At 41.3% G+C, this 15,610-nt stretch overlaps 1 pseudogene; it reads left to right on the plus strand.

Annotated features, from left to right (window-relative positions):
* Nucleotides 1-7,854: 7,854 nt before the first annotated feature.
* On the plus strand, nucleotides 7,855-13,178 carry LOC100751288 (annotated as a pseudogene).
* Nucleotides 13,179-15,610: the final 2,432 nt, after the last annotated feature.

The raw sequence follows: 15,610 nt of genomic DNA on the forward strand, positions 1-15,610 counted from the left end.
AAGCTGTTGGCTTGCCCTTATTGAATGAGCCTCCCTTGTCTGTTTGGCAGGCTGCATTATATAGCTCCAGATACTGCTTATGCAAAAGAAGCATTTGCCTGACCTAATTGAGTCCTGGTGTTGGAGCAGAGGAGGGAAGGGAGGAAAGGCAGAGCCAGGATCCAAGCCAAGGATGGAAAGTGAAGCCACAGGGATGGTGTAAGTGAGGAACAGAGAGGGTATAAAAATAAAATTTGAGGCCGGGCGTTGGCGGCACACGCCTTTAATCCTAGCACTTGGGAGGCAGAGGCAGGCAGATCTCTGTGAATTCGAGGCCAGCCTGGTCTACAGAGCAAGTGCCAGGATAGGCTCTAAACCTATATAGAGAAACCCTGTCTTGAAAAACCAAAAATAAATAAATAAATAAATAAATAAATAAATAAATAAATAAAATTTAAAAGACAAAAAGTAGAAGGCACAAAAGATAAAGAAAGAGAAGACCTAGGTTGCATTCTTTACAGATGATGTCAAAGTTAGCACCAGGTCCTCTCACAGGGCATACTAACCTCATATATGACTTCACAGTAGATAGAGACCTGGAATTCCCATCTCCTCCTGTGCCTTGGAGGCACTCTTCCTCTGTAACACACTTAATCAACTACAGGAGTCAATCATAGAACCTGCTCACAGTGACCATACATCCTACAGTGAGACACTAATTTGTCTCTCTTGCTTGGTTGCAAGAAGCCAGGTACAGGAATGGCCTCCCACCTCTACTGTAGCAGAGGAAGTATGAGCAAATCTGTTCATAATCAAGCAACAGGCTTCAAGCAATAGGGAAGAAGAAAAAGAAAGGCATAAGGTCTTCTGCTACACTAGTTTGTAGTGGGTGAAGATGATAAAGGTTTGAGCATGCGTCAAACAGCCAGCACCATACTGGGGACTTCATGATGTCACCTGACCTGAAGAGTTCAGTAAAACAGGTAATTCTACTCCTATTTCCACAGACAAAAAAAACAAAGCACTGGAAATTCTGTGTAATTTTACAAAACCACAGCTGATAATGTGAAAATTAAGATAGGTACCTGAACAAATAGGCCTCAAAGTAGAGCCCTGCTTGTCTTGTCTTTTGTGAACCATTGTCCAGGAGGGTGTCTGAAAAATTAAAAGATACTCAGTGTACACCTCCTGAATAAGGATGGCACTATTCTAAGAAGAAGGAAGATTGTGATTCTGGAAAATTGAGGCAATGCTATGGAACTGGTGACACAGGGTAGGTAGTTCATTCAAGGACACAGAGACTGTTATGAGCGCGTTTAATAAAAGAGAGAGAGAGAGGTTTTAGATATAAAAGTGATGCAAATTTATCTCCAAGCCATGTTAATGTACAGGTCAATCTCCTTTGTCTCCCCTAAGCACATGACAGATGACATTTACCAGGCCTGTTCTGGGTAACCCGTTTCAAACAGATAAAACATAGGATGAATCCATGGAGTGCATATTTATTTAATTGAAGATGACATAGCCTGTTACAGGTCACTAATAGATTGGATCACAAATATGGAATCAACAATAATTCAAAAGAGATGGAACAAAGCCAGTAAAACTGACATTTACAGAGATAAATATAGAGTCATTTGCCAAACAGATATTGTGGAGGACTTATAAATTACCCAGGAGGGCATGAGGGCTTCAGAACCTAGGCCATTTCCTATGGGTTAAAAGGAGCTCATATCTGGGCTGCTTGTCAAGAACTAAATAGGTTTTTAGACAAAGAAGGCAGCCTAGAAAAAAAGAAGGCAGCATAGAACACTTATGGAAGAAGGAATGACCTGGTGGCACAGAATGATCAATTTGGGGGAAGGAAGGCTGTGTTGTTTATTTATTCTGTAAGTGTGCACTGCATATCAATGTGTGCCAAGTTGGGGACAGATGCTAGAAACATGGGCCTAATGAGGCCACTCACACCACTGGGAAAAGACTTGTGTTAATTGCTACAAAGGAAAGCACCAGTTTGTAGAGATTCACCATGTATTTCGGACTTGCCTTCGATCAACAAATAAAGTTAAGGAAGGCAGTTCTACTATGGCTTGAGGTTGTCCCTAAATGTCTTTTCGTTGGAAATTTCAATCCCAAATTCATATAATTGTGTTTTGAAGGCAGTCTTTCAGGGGAGACATAAGAGTTAAAGAAACCATAAAGGCAGAGCACCCATGATGGTATGAGTTAATCATAAGAAGAGGAGAGACCCAATATGTTGCTTGCTTCATCACCTCCATCTCACCTTTTTGAAATGCTACACCATGGGATAACTGAGCAAGCAGGCTCTCACAATATATATCTTGGTTTCTCACCCTCTAGAACATTATAAATTACCCAGTCTTTTGTATATTGTTCCAGCACCAGTAAGTGGACCAAGTGAACCACTTAAAAAACCAACAACCCAGGCTGGTGAGTGCTCATTTCTAGCATCCAGGAATTCTCTTTATCAGAGAACTTAAGGCCCATGGCTACCATACACAGAGAAGATGACAGCTTGATAAGGACTTCATCCACGATATTGAGTCATTTTTTGACAATCAGAAGACAGTTTTACTGGTGAGGGCAAGCAAAAACAAGGGCTTTCATGTGCTTTGGCACCATGACCCTCATGGTGCTATCACTACCCTGCCAAGCTGTACCTTCACCTCTTTAGATTGGGGAGCCACCACAGAATCTCTGTCCAACTTCCATGGGGTCATTCAGAGACCCAGATGGATAAATTCTAGCGTAGTTCTAATATAGACCAAGCTTGTCCTAGAATGTTCTATAATATAGGCAGTATACCCAATAGATTTTTCTCCTTCTCTCATGATTTATTTCTCTCATGATCTCAAATCAGTGACTTATGCCACAATTTACATCTTTAGCTCTAGTAACCTACCTATCTCCTAAACCACTGGTAGGGGTTGGAGCTCAGTGCAGTATCCTAATTACCACCTCCACTGCATCAACCTGCCTCTCTATACACTGCATAGTGGAATGATACAGGAAGACATGGCTCAGAGATGAAGGGAAACAAAACCCTTAGGTATCACCACCACCATCACCACCACCAGGAGACCTGCAAAAATACATTGCTGATCACATTGTTAGATATTGCTACATGTCTGGTTCATTTATCTCCCACTGGATACTGTCTGGCATCAGTTTGCTTTCCTTCCTAACACCTTCAATCAGTCTAAATTCTCAGCCACTCTTTGCAATCATATACATCCAGTATCCTTATCCTTTAAAAGGAAATTCCTCCTCCCCTGTCCAGGGTCAACCCTTCTTTTACTAATTTTCAGATGCCACCTTAATGTGGACATTCCGTGTTGCTGGATTCATAGCCACACCACTTGAATCCTCCATAACAGTACTTCCCAGGATGGGGACCACCCTTGATTTATTTACACAATAGTCCAAGCAATGATGAATGCATATGCCCAAGGTTAAGCTGAGGAGATGTTGGCCAAATGAATGAAGACTTTCTTCAAAGACTGAGGGTCTTTTCCATCCTCTGGTGACTTTTCCTCCTACATCTATCGATTACAGTCTCTTTCACAAGTCTATCCTATCAGGAATGTCCCAGGAGGGATTTATAAACATGGCTTCTCTGGCCCCTCTACTTCTCATCATTCCTGATGCTGCAGAGCTTATTCCCTTACATAATTTGTAACGTGTCATTTGTTGGCAAGCCTCTGGGTTCCTCCACAGAGTTTTCTACAACTGTGCAGATTAGACCTATGTTCAGGGATGCTGAAGGTCAGCCGCTCCATGACGATGCAGGAGGGTTGAGTGGATGGGAAGACATCTGGGTCAGCAAGTACCACCCACCTCAAGCATACGGAAGAGCAAACAGCCCATTTCTTTTGTATAGAATGAAGCTTAAAATTTAAAATAAAACAAATGTCTGCCTACACATCTTTAAAACTTTCTTTAAAAAATTTAAATTAAATCTTTAATTATCTCTACTTTTGGGTTTTCTTTTACTCTGAAAGAAAAATCAGCACAAGATAAATGTATTTTTAAAATTGTAAGTTTTGAATAATTCATCATTAATGATGGACATGGGAAAGAAGGTGGGCAGGGCATGTAAATTTCAATGCAGTAACTTCTGGCTAGAGGTAAGGGCCAAAGGGCAACAGAAAACACATCCCATTAAAGACTGCTTGTGAAAACTACTGCATGCACTGGAGAACTAGCCATGTGTGTCATGGTCCAGGCTTGCTCAAGAGCAAGGAACTGGCCAGGGACCATCCTTGGAGTTTGAATATCTAATTCCTCTCCTTGCCCCTTTGGAGCTCATAGGATTTCACATGCTGAAACAACCTGTAACTGTATGAATAGTGTAGCACACTTTCAGTCTTTGGCTTCCTGTCTAGTGGATGGGGATGCATCCCAAAAGATACTATGCCCTACAACCTTCATTCCATCTCTTGAGGTTAATTCCCAGAGTGCAACATGTGGCTGTAAGGACAAAGCCTTAAGTGCTCCCTTGGCTTGACATTCAATGGCATGGATGTGGACCAGCATATTGAGTCCTACCCTCACACCACAGCAAGAAAAATATACAGGCACAGTGTCTGTGGGCTATAGGGAGTCCACAGATGGCCATGTGTATTCCTCAAACTCATCACTGCCAATGCTGTGCTCAAGTAAGGAATAGTCTTCTGGTCAGGTGTGGATCTGTGCACTCCAAGAGACAGAGTCTGCTTGGAATGGAAAGCCACATGTCTGATACTCCTAGTATCTGCAGGGCATTGCCCTTCAGGACATCCACTTCTCCAGTGACAAACAAACCCTGCAGACCAGCCCCTGGGTCAACCAGTATCCTCGAAGCTCTGACTTCTGACCACAGCTATTTAGAAAGGAATGGAGCTGCTGTGAGAAGTGGCAGGAGTGGTACAAGAGGGAAGGAGGAGTGACAGATGTTACTGGCTACCACACTCTATTCTAAATACTTGGGTTGTGTTTAATTCTCAGAACAACCCAATAAAGTAGATATTGTTATTATTCTTATGCTATACCTGAGAAAGCAGAATCCCCGAACGCTAAGCATTTCTGAGAACTTTGTATATACTAAGGGGTGGGGGATCTGGGTTTCATGTTTATGAAAAGCAAGATTTCCCTGAAGATCATGAGAGTAAGAAAGAGCAAATAGATCCAGAGCTTTGTAGAGTGAAATTTATTGGTGATTTGCCAACAATGCATGGTCCCACTTGACAGAAAAGCCAGGCAGGTCCCACAACTTGGATTACATATCTATGGCAGGAAGTGTAACAGGGATTTCATGCCAACCAGAATGTGCTTGGTTTATTGTACATTGTTATCAAAGAGCTAGGCATGTCACATGGGTCAGGTGTCTACCACTCCAGTAGTTTGGTCTATTCATATGATGTTGAAAACTACACTTGAAAGATCATCCAGGGTTACTCTGGGCAATTGCAGAAATTATTCATAAGATGGCTGTGACCGTGTGAAGCTGAATTTACACATTGCTTACCTTTGATGATGGCAGTTGCTTCTATTCGCATGTCTATTTCAGAAAACATCACCACCATGGGAGCACCGACTTTAAGGACTCATCTATTCCCAATACCTGAGGAATTAACATCAGTATAGACATATGCAAGGGTTTCTGGTCCTTCTGGTAATAACATTATGAAAGTTTGGGATGCTTTTTTACTCCTTTTACAGATCTCCGCCCACCACGTTTATCCAGGACTGTAGTATACTGGGAGCTCGTGCAACTTGCAAGTCTAGCTTTCTGAGAGAGTTTTTGAGACTAGAAGGGACTTCACCAACTGAAATTTGACTCTACTAGATCTCCAACTCTGACCTTTGTTCACTTAGCACATATTTATTGATCGCCTACTAGATTGTGGGCCAAGAGACTGCTGATTAGCACAAACCAAGAGAGATTTCCTGTAGTGAAATCTAAGTGACATTAAAACATGAATCCAGGCAGGGGAGAGCAGGACCCTGTAATTATCGCATTGCTCTGCCATTGTCAGGCATTCTTGTCAGGTCAGCTTGACTGTGTGCATCTGGCAAATGCTGGAGACATTTAAATGGACTGTCTACAGTAAGTACCAATTAAAACATTAGGGAGCCTCAGTGTTGGCAGCTTGCAGCTTGCTGGCTCCCAGGATCGGTATTGAATTAGGCGTTGCTGCCAAAATGCCCCACCAACAGTCTGTCAGGTCATATGTTCATTGGAGACCAGAGAAGGAAGAGCTGCTACTCAGACACAGATCATTCTAGAAGCCAATCAACAGGAAGAGTTGTTTGTAAAGATAGAAAGTAACTTTCCAATGTCATTGTCCAAGGTATGGATTTTATTCCTTAATCTCTAAGTGTTTCATTTAGGTGAGCCTAGCTAGTCTATTAAATAACTCCAGTATTTTTGTGCTTTTATATAGCACATGGAAATTTATCATCATGCCCATGTCAGTTTCTTCTTGTAGCAGCCACAAACCTCCTATGCATTTAAACCACAAATTCATCATCATAGTTCACGAAGGACTTCCTGCCTTTTCTAGTCCAATGTGCTACTGGCATTCCATGGCTTAAGACCCTTCCTCTTCATCTTCAGTTAGTAATTACTTCACACCAGCCTCTTGAGTCATCATCTTCTTCAAGTTCATGTCTCCTCCTCTTCATAAGCACCCTCTGTTCACATTAGACCTTACTGGTGTTTGGGAATAGTATCATCATCTCAACATTTTTAATTGAATTGCATTGTCAAGGTCTATCTTACCTACAGAGTAATGGGAACAGTTACCCAGGGTTGAGATAAGGAAGTCTTTGAGTAGTATTATTTTTTTCCCAATGGCACTTCTAAAGTAACAGTTTGGAGTTTTGAGGCAGGTGAAATACCTCCATCATGCTCATTTCTAGACCTAGATTCCTTTCCTCTTAGGACACCTCTGAAGTGCACGTTCAACCAACAGTGGCATGGAGGAGTTAAAGACAAGCCAACCAAAAATGCTGCTCTGTCACAGTAATTATTTTTAAACTGTATATGCTTGAAAAGCAGCAGTCACATAAAGGGCAATATGAACTGTTCTTCTTTTATACTTCTTGTCCTCCTCTTCCTTCTTCTCCTCCTCCTCCCCCACTCCTCCTCCTCCTCCTCCCCCACTCCTCCTCCTCCTCCTCCTCCTTTCTTCTTTTGCCTATGATAACCACAAAAATTGGTTTTGGAAAGTATCCTGTCCCCAAATAAGGAAATGATGGTCATCTCCAGACCCTGGAAATAAACTCTCCAATCACTTCATGTAAACTAGCTCTAGTACATCTTGTCTCCACTGGCTGACTTCTTGTCACTTTTCACACATTCATAATCCTTTATATAAAATGTGTGAAGGCATTTTGTTTTGACTGTGTCTTTTGGTTTTTACCATGTACATGCAAAATAAAGTGTGTAATCTTTCCTCCTGTCAAATCTGTTTTGTCAGTTTCATTGCTGACCCAGTGCTAGATCCCAATTAAGAATTAAGATGTATAAAAGTAGCTTTTAACCTTCTCTACAAGGAGGAGAGGGACGTTCATAACTACAGATTGGTTGTGTAATAAAATCACAAGCCAAGGGGCAAAAGTAGGTATAGCACAATACTCTATTATCCCTTGTCTCCTAACAAGATTTTCGTCCTATCATTACAACTTTATACTTTTCCAGACTCCAGACCTTAAGTATAAAAGGGATGGTCAAGTACCCTGGGAAATTGTTTTCTCCCTGATTTGGAAGCTAAGGCTTCTCCAGGATAGTTTTGGCCCCACGTGCTTTTGAATCAACAGAAGTGAGCTGCTGTGCTGCAGTGTGAGAGGCTGGTTGACTGCTCATCCACAATGGAGGTAAGAAAAAGTTGTTTCATGATACAGGAGATTTCTTGGGGTGTTTCTTAATGTCATGGTGCTCCATGATTGAGGCTAATGGAAAACCACAACTGTCCAGTTAAGTCAGGACCACTGGTAGCCTGGACCTTTAAGTAATAAAGGTGTGGGTTACTTCACCAGACAAAAAAAACCACAGCTAGGCAAGGGAACAGAGAACAAGTAGTGAGGTAAGGTAGTTACACACATCAAAAAAGACTGTAGGACAAATTAATAGAAATGAAGGTTGTATTTGTAATGAACATTAAATTCTGTTTATTATAATATACATGGGCATATATGTGTCTTATTATGTTAAACAGAAATGTGCTCCTGTTACTGACTTTGTGTGATGAGTACTATAGCATAAGCTGACATATCTGGGTACCAAGTTCATAAGAAGTGGACTTGCAATAAATTTTATGTGTCAACTTTACAAAGTGCCCAGGCATTTGGTCAAATAGTATTATGATTTTTCTGTTCAAGTGTTTAATTGGGGATATTAACTTAGTTAACATTTAAATCAGTAGACTGAGCAATGCAGATTGTCCTCCAATCAAATGCTGATAGGGTTCCTCTACCAGTTGAAACCATCTCTTTGTATTTTCCAATGCTAGGAATACAACCTAGGGCCTAGCACATATACTCTAGTACAGGAGTATAAAAAAATAAAATCTAGTTTCTCCATGAATAAAGGAATAAAAGAAATTTGCATCATCAGCCTTCATATTTCAACTGCTGTTCTGCCCTAGGTCTCTAGACTATAATCTCTCCAAGAAGAGTTTGGACCTGTGTTTCAATACCAGGTGTAGGTATTTGTATGATTTGTTGGTCAAGGAGGCCCCAGAGGCCCACAAAACCTATTAGCTCTTGCAATTACTTGTGGTGATATATCTGCTTTGCTTCTCTGAACTTCAGCTTGAAGCTTTAATAAATCATAAATAATATATCACCACAATTAGTCTTGGTTACCAAAAAAGTAGCTGAAAAGTTCCTATTGCTGAAAATACCCTATACCTTGGCAGCAAGATACAGAGAATACCAACTGTAACTGAGCTGGAAACTTCTCCCACACTACATAGTTTTTGGTATTGGAAAGTGCTAGGAAGAAAAAGTATCAATGTTCTCATACAGCTGAGAACACTATGAACCAACTGCTGGCCAAAATGTACCTATTTGTACAATAGTGTCATGACTGTTAAGGGGCTAAACACTCTAAAATTGGATTTGAGGTCTCCATAGGAGAGAATCCATGCATAATACTGCAAACCTGGCCAAAAACTTATGGTTAAAGAAGTCATAGGCCCTAGTAGGGAACTTACAACTGTCGCTTAGTTAAATTGGCATAGTGTCAAACTGCCTTCCAAATATCTATGTCTATACCTATATACAAATGCTACTCTTGGCCTTAATGACAGAAGTCTATTAGTCTACTTTACAGTGAATGTGGTGAATACAAAGACTCATAGCTGCTCTAAGTGCTGTGAATAAGTGACTGTGGAGTACTTAGCTGTAAACCATAAAGCTCACAAAACATCCCAGAAAAAAAGGTCAGAAAAAATGTAGGAGATAGAGAGAAGGACTAACAAATGTCATCCTTTAAACATGGCACAACCATTGCAATCTTGAACTCACAGCCACTGGGGTTACCTGTACTGGGTCTTCACATGACTGGCCCTTTGAATAATCAGTCGTGGATGAGGAGGATTCACAGGACCTTCCCTCTCCCTGCTGCGTTATTAGCTACGAAAGATTCTGGGGGAGGGAGAGTCATCTTCACTTGCGTATCCACCAGTGAGCTCGCCAAGCTCTTATTTCCAAATAATTTCCTGGTCACATAAATGTCCTTGGCTAAACTCAGCAGGTCACAAAACCAAAACAAAAATATTTGACTGCGAGAAAGGAACCTATGGGGGAAGTTGACAGGGGTGGGAGGTGAGAGAAATTAGAAAACATTTTATACATGTATGAAAATCTCAAAGAACAAATATAATTAATAAAACAATATAAACATAATATTCTGGATTTGAGAAGCTGCTTAATAATCATATGGGTCCATTCATTTCTTGCTCATATTCAAAGTTCCAGGTGTAGCTTCACATTTATAGGTAGTTGGAAGAAAGATGGTGATGCATTTTACTGTGTCTATAAAGGTAAGAGATGCATTTGGGATGCATTTGGGAGCTACACACAACAAGGCTGTCAGGTACAATTGTAAATGCCTGGGCTCCTCTTCTTTGATTCTAGTTAACCAAAATCCTTAGAGTGAAGATTGGAGCTGGTGTTATGGGTGTGGGTGAGCTGCCTGACATGGGTGCCAGGACACATCTTGGGATCTGTGGAAGGACAGCCAACACTCTTAGCTGTTGATCCATATCTTCAGCCCCACTACAATTAACTTTAATACAAGTCACAAGTGCAGTAGAAACTAGTACAGTCCAGTGAGAGTCAATCAGACATCCTGGCAACTAGAGGTGGGAGATAGGCAGAAAGAACAGTTTCTAATGGGCCAGAGAAAATTGTACAATGTGCTTGGCCATGCCCTCAGGAACTTACAGGAAACCTTCAGTTCTTTATACCTCCTCAGGGAGTCACAGGCCTGAAATTCATAAAATACAAGAAAGGGTTATTAAGAAAAGAGGAAAGAAATGGATGAAAGGGGGAAATAATTTTGTAAATACAAAGACATTTAGCATAGATTCATTGTACACAAAATTGAATTCCTTATGATTTTGTCATGTTTAGATATCATGTACTTGGACCTTGTTCATCTCCCATTGCCATCTGCTGACCTCACTCCCTGGTGTTCACCCTCTTCTTCTTAGTCTGCATCTCCTCTGCTTTCGGGTGTTACCTTTTAAGTCTAGATCCCCAACACATGAGAAAGTATGCTATAGCAAAGATCATTTTGAACGGCATTTTTAGAGGACAGGATGAGAAAAGGCTCCTCAATTAAGACATCTTGCCCAGAAATGGAGCAAGTTGGCTCAGAAGGTAAAGGTACTTGTTCCAGAAGCCTGTGAACCTGAATCTAATCCCCAGAACCCAAACAAAGGTGAAATGAGAAAACTGATTTCACAGCATGGTCCTCTGATATCCACACACATGCTGTGGCATGCACACACATACACACACACACACACACACATACACACACCGTATCTATAAACACACACACATCATACATGTAAACACACACAATAATAATAATAATAATAATAATAATAATAATAAGCAATGATAATAATAGTAATAAATAATTTCTTGTGTGTTCAAGAAGGAAAATTACTTATTTCATAAAACAAGAACCCAAAATTACTTCTTTGAGACATTGATTATAAAAGCTTGGCTTTCTTTTTAATTCCATTGATTAGGAACTAGACATGACCAATTACTGAATATATTTGTCATATTGATCCATTTAAAGAAAGAATTTTTAATTTTTTTCCTGGAGGGAAGGTTGTTGTAACCTGAAAGTGTTCCCTTTTTTCTTCCATTTAAATTATATCAAGTTGGAAATCTGTGGGGCCTCTTGTAGTGGATCAGTACTTATCCCTATAGCATAGGAATGGACTCATTCCTATCCCACATGGAGGGATACTCCTGAGCCTCTAGAAACAAGGGGGTTGGCCTACTGCAGGAGGTGAGCTTCTGAGGTGCTAAATGAAGCCAAGAGAGTTAATAATGGCAGCAAATCAACAGAAGACTCTCCTCCTGACAAGAAAATGCATACATGCCAGAGAAAGGGGCCTAAGGCTGGAGGAAAGGATGCAGACAGGACAAACAGCCAGCAAGACAGAGAAGGCCTTGCGCATAAAGGGCAAAGCTCCTGTGGACCCAGAGTGTACAGCCAAGGTGGGAAAGGCTCATGTGTATTGTGAAGGAGATGATGTCTATGATGTCATGCTAAATCAAACCAATCTCCAATTCAACAACAACAAGTACTGTCTTATTCAGCTGTTAGAAGATGATGCCCAGAGGAACTTCAGTGTTTGGGTGAGGTGGGCCCAAATTGGGAAAATGGGACAGCACAGTTTGGTGGCTTGTTCTGGTGACATCAACAAAGCAAAGGCAACATTTCAGAGGAAATTCGTTGACAAAACCAAAAACCATTGGCAGAATCGTGAGAACTTTGAGAAAGTATCTGGAAAATAGGACATGCTACAGATGGACTATGCTGCCAGTGTGCAGGATGAAGACAAAACAAAGCAAAAGGAGTCTCTTGAAATTTTGAAGCCAGAGTCACAGCTGGATCTTCTAGTCCAGGAGCTGATAAAGTTGATCTGTAACATGCAGACAATGGTAGAGATGATGATAAAAATGAAGTATGACATCAAGAAAGCCCCACTTGGAAAGCTGACAGTGAAGCAAATCAAGGCAGACTCTGAGTCTCTCAAGAAGACTGAGGATTGTATTCGAACTGACCAGCATGGGTGAGCTCTTCTTGAAGCATGCAATGAATTCTACATCAAGATCCCACATGACTTCGGACTCTCTACCCCTCCAGTAATATGGACAGAGAAAGAACTGTCAGACAAAGTACAACTGCTAGAGGCACTGGGGGACATTGAAATTGCCCTTAAAATGGTGAAATCAGGGCACCAAGACCCAGAACACCCACTGGACCAACACTATAAAAACTTACACTGAGCATTGTGTCCCCTGAACCATGAAAGTTACGAGTTCAAAGTGATTTCGAAGTACCTACAGTCTACCCATGCTCCTACACATAAGGACTACACCATGACCTTGCTGGATGTTTTTGATGTAGAGAAGGAAGGGGACAAATAGGCCTTCAGAAAGGATCCTCCTAACGGAATGCTACTCTGGCACGGTTCCAAACTGAGTAACTGGGTGGGAATCCTGAGCCACAGACTCCGAGTGGCCCCACCTGAGGCTCCCATCACAGGTTATATGTTTGGGAAAAGAATCTACTTTGCTGACATGTCTTCCAAGAATGCCAATTACTGCTTTGCCTCTCCCCTAAAGAGCACAGGACTGCTTCTTCTATCAGAGGTAGCTCTAGGTCAGTGTAATGAGCTACTGGAGGCCAATCCTAAGGCAGAAGGGTTGCTTCAGGGCAAGCATAGCACCAAGGGGCTGGGAAAGATGGTTCCCAACCCTGACCACTTCATCACCCTGAATGGGAGTAGAGTACGCTTAGGACCAGCAAGTGACACAGGAATTCTCAATTCAGAGGGTATACCCTCAACTACAATGAGTTTATTGTCTACAGCCCCAACCAGGTCCATATGTGATACCTTCTAAAGATTCAATTTAATTTTCTGCAGCTGTGGTAAATGTTGATTTACCACAGCTTAATTTAATCCTCTCTTGATGAGCAATCTTCAAACAAAAACCAGCAATATTATGTTTTTGAACTTTTTGATAATTTGTTTAATAAAATAGTATAAATAAAAAAAAAGAAAATTAAAAAAATAATAGAGCCAAGAAATTTCACAAGACCTTATGGCACAGGCATATAATCCTATCTACTAGAGAAGCTGAGGCAGGAGAATATCATATTTAAGGTCAGTCTGAGCACATTGGTGAGACCCTGTCTCAAAATAAAAAGTAAAAAGTTCAATCCCTAGTACAGAGAGATAGAGACAGAGAGAGACAGAAAGAGAAGGAGATGAAACACTGCTTAGCATAATATGCTCTGTAGAAGGAATGTTCTAGAAATTGCTTTGCTCAGCCAATCATATGACAAGGAGTTTGAAACATAACTTTTTGCGATAAAGACAAAAGGACAAACACCAGTTCTGGCCCTAGAATGGCTGACCAATTTACTTGCTTTTCCAACGAGCTTGTTCCAGCTAGTGCTAGGTACACTGTTTGAGTCCTGAGGAACAAAAGGAAGCCTCTATCCAGAGTTCTTTATTCTACCTGGTCTTACCATTTTTACAAAGATAAAACACATTGACCTGTCAGTCAGGACTCCATTTGGAAGGTTACAGTTTTATACCTTTGTTATACTTAGATGTGTTCCAAAGTATGTGTACATGCTTCTGCCTTTTGCCTTTTATCCCCTCACCATTCCAGTGTTTGTTTGTCCATCACTTGCTTAGATACTTTGCTGTCTGTGTCAACTTGACAGATGCTAGAATCATGTGGAAAGAGGACAGCTTAATTGAAAATATGCCTCAACCAAACTGGCCTGTGGGCAAGTGTGTGGTGCATTTTATTTTTAGTTCTTACCTCATATATTTCATCCTCATCATAATTTCCCCTCCTTCCTCTCCCTACAGTCTCTCCCTCCTACCTTCCCTCTCCCCTAGGCCTACCACCCACCACCGCCTTCCCTCAGAAAAGGGGGAACATCAACCAAACACAGCATAACAAGCTACAATAAGACCAGGCACATACCTTCATATCAAGGCTGGACAGGTCAACCCAGTAAGAGGAAAAGGGTCCCATCAGCACCGGAGATGGCCCCTGCTCCCCCTATTAGGAATCTCACAAGAATAGCCAAGCTACTCAGCCATAAAATATATGCAGCAGCGGGTATAGGTCAGACCCCTCACAGACTCCCTGATCTCTACAAGCCCCCATGAGTACTGGTCAGTTGAGTCACAGTCAGAGGATTCTATGAGCTGTGTTCTCCCAACGTCCCTGATCCTTCCTCCCTGAACCCCTTACAGGACTTCCAGAGCTCTGCCTAATGTTTGGTTGTGGGCCTCTGCATCTGCTCCCATCAGTTGCTAGATGAAGTCTCTATGGTCTCTTTGATGACTGTTCTGTTAGGCTCTGGTCTGAGAACACTCTGTAGGCAGTACAGGCTGTAGGGAGAATGTTCTATGGCTAGGTTGGTGTCCCAATCCCTCCTATCTGAGGTCTTTCCTAGTTACAGAAGATGGCCAGTTCAGGCTCTGAAACCCTCTTTACTAGAGTTACTCTTTGCTAGAGTTACTCTTGTGGATTCCATAGCACTAGGTTTCCACTTTGCTCCCAAATTGCCCCCAATTCCCATCATTTCTCCCTCCCCCCACTTGATCCATCTTGTTCCCAGTCTTACCTGTCCGCAGTTCATCCTCAAAATATATTTTATTTACCCTTCCTAGAGAGATTATTGCATCCCCCCCAAAAAAACCCTCTTTTTAACTTAGCCTCTCTGCGTCTGTAGACTGCAGCATGATTGTCTTTAACTTTACAGCTAATGTCCACTTATAAGTGAGTATATACCATGTTTGTCTTTCTGCATCCTAGTTACCACACTCAGGATGATTTTTTCAAGTCTCATCCATTTGTCTGAAAATTTCATGATGGTCGTTTTTTTTTTTTTTTTTTTAACAGCTAAGTAATACTCTATGGAATAAATACACCACATTTTCTTTATCCATTCTTCAACTGAAGGACATCTAGGTTGTTTCCTGTTTCTTATTGTTATGAATAAAGCTGCTATGAACATAGTTGAGCAAGTGTCATTGGGATAGGATGGAGCATCTTTTGAGTATATGCCCAGGAGTGATATAGCTGGGTGTTGAGGTAAACTGATTCCTGATTTTCTGAGAAAGTGCCATATTTATTTCCAAAATGGCTGGACAACTTTGTACTACCACCAGCAGTGGAGGAGCATTCCCTTTCTCTGTATCCTTGCCAGTATAAGCTGTCATTTGTGTTTTTTATTTTAGCCATTCTGACAGCATACAGACTCTCAAAGTCATTTTGATCTGCATTTCCCTGATGGATAAGCACGTTGAACACTTCTTTAAGTGTTTCTCAGCCACTT

This window comes from Cricetulus griseus, chromosome 4 (genome assembly GCF_003668045.3).
Source record: "Cricetulus griseus strain 17A/GY chromosome 4, alternate assembly CriGri-PICRH-1.0, whole genome shotgun sequence".
Classification (NCBI taxonomy): Eukaryota; Metazoa; Chordata; class Mammalia; order Rodentia; family Cricetidae; genus Cricetulus; species Cricetulus griseus.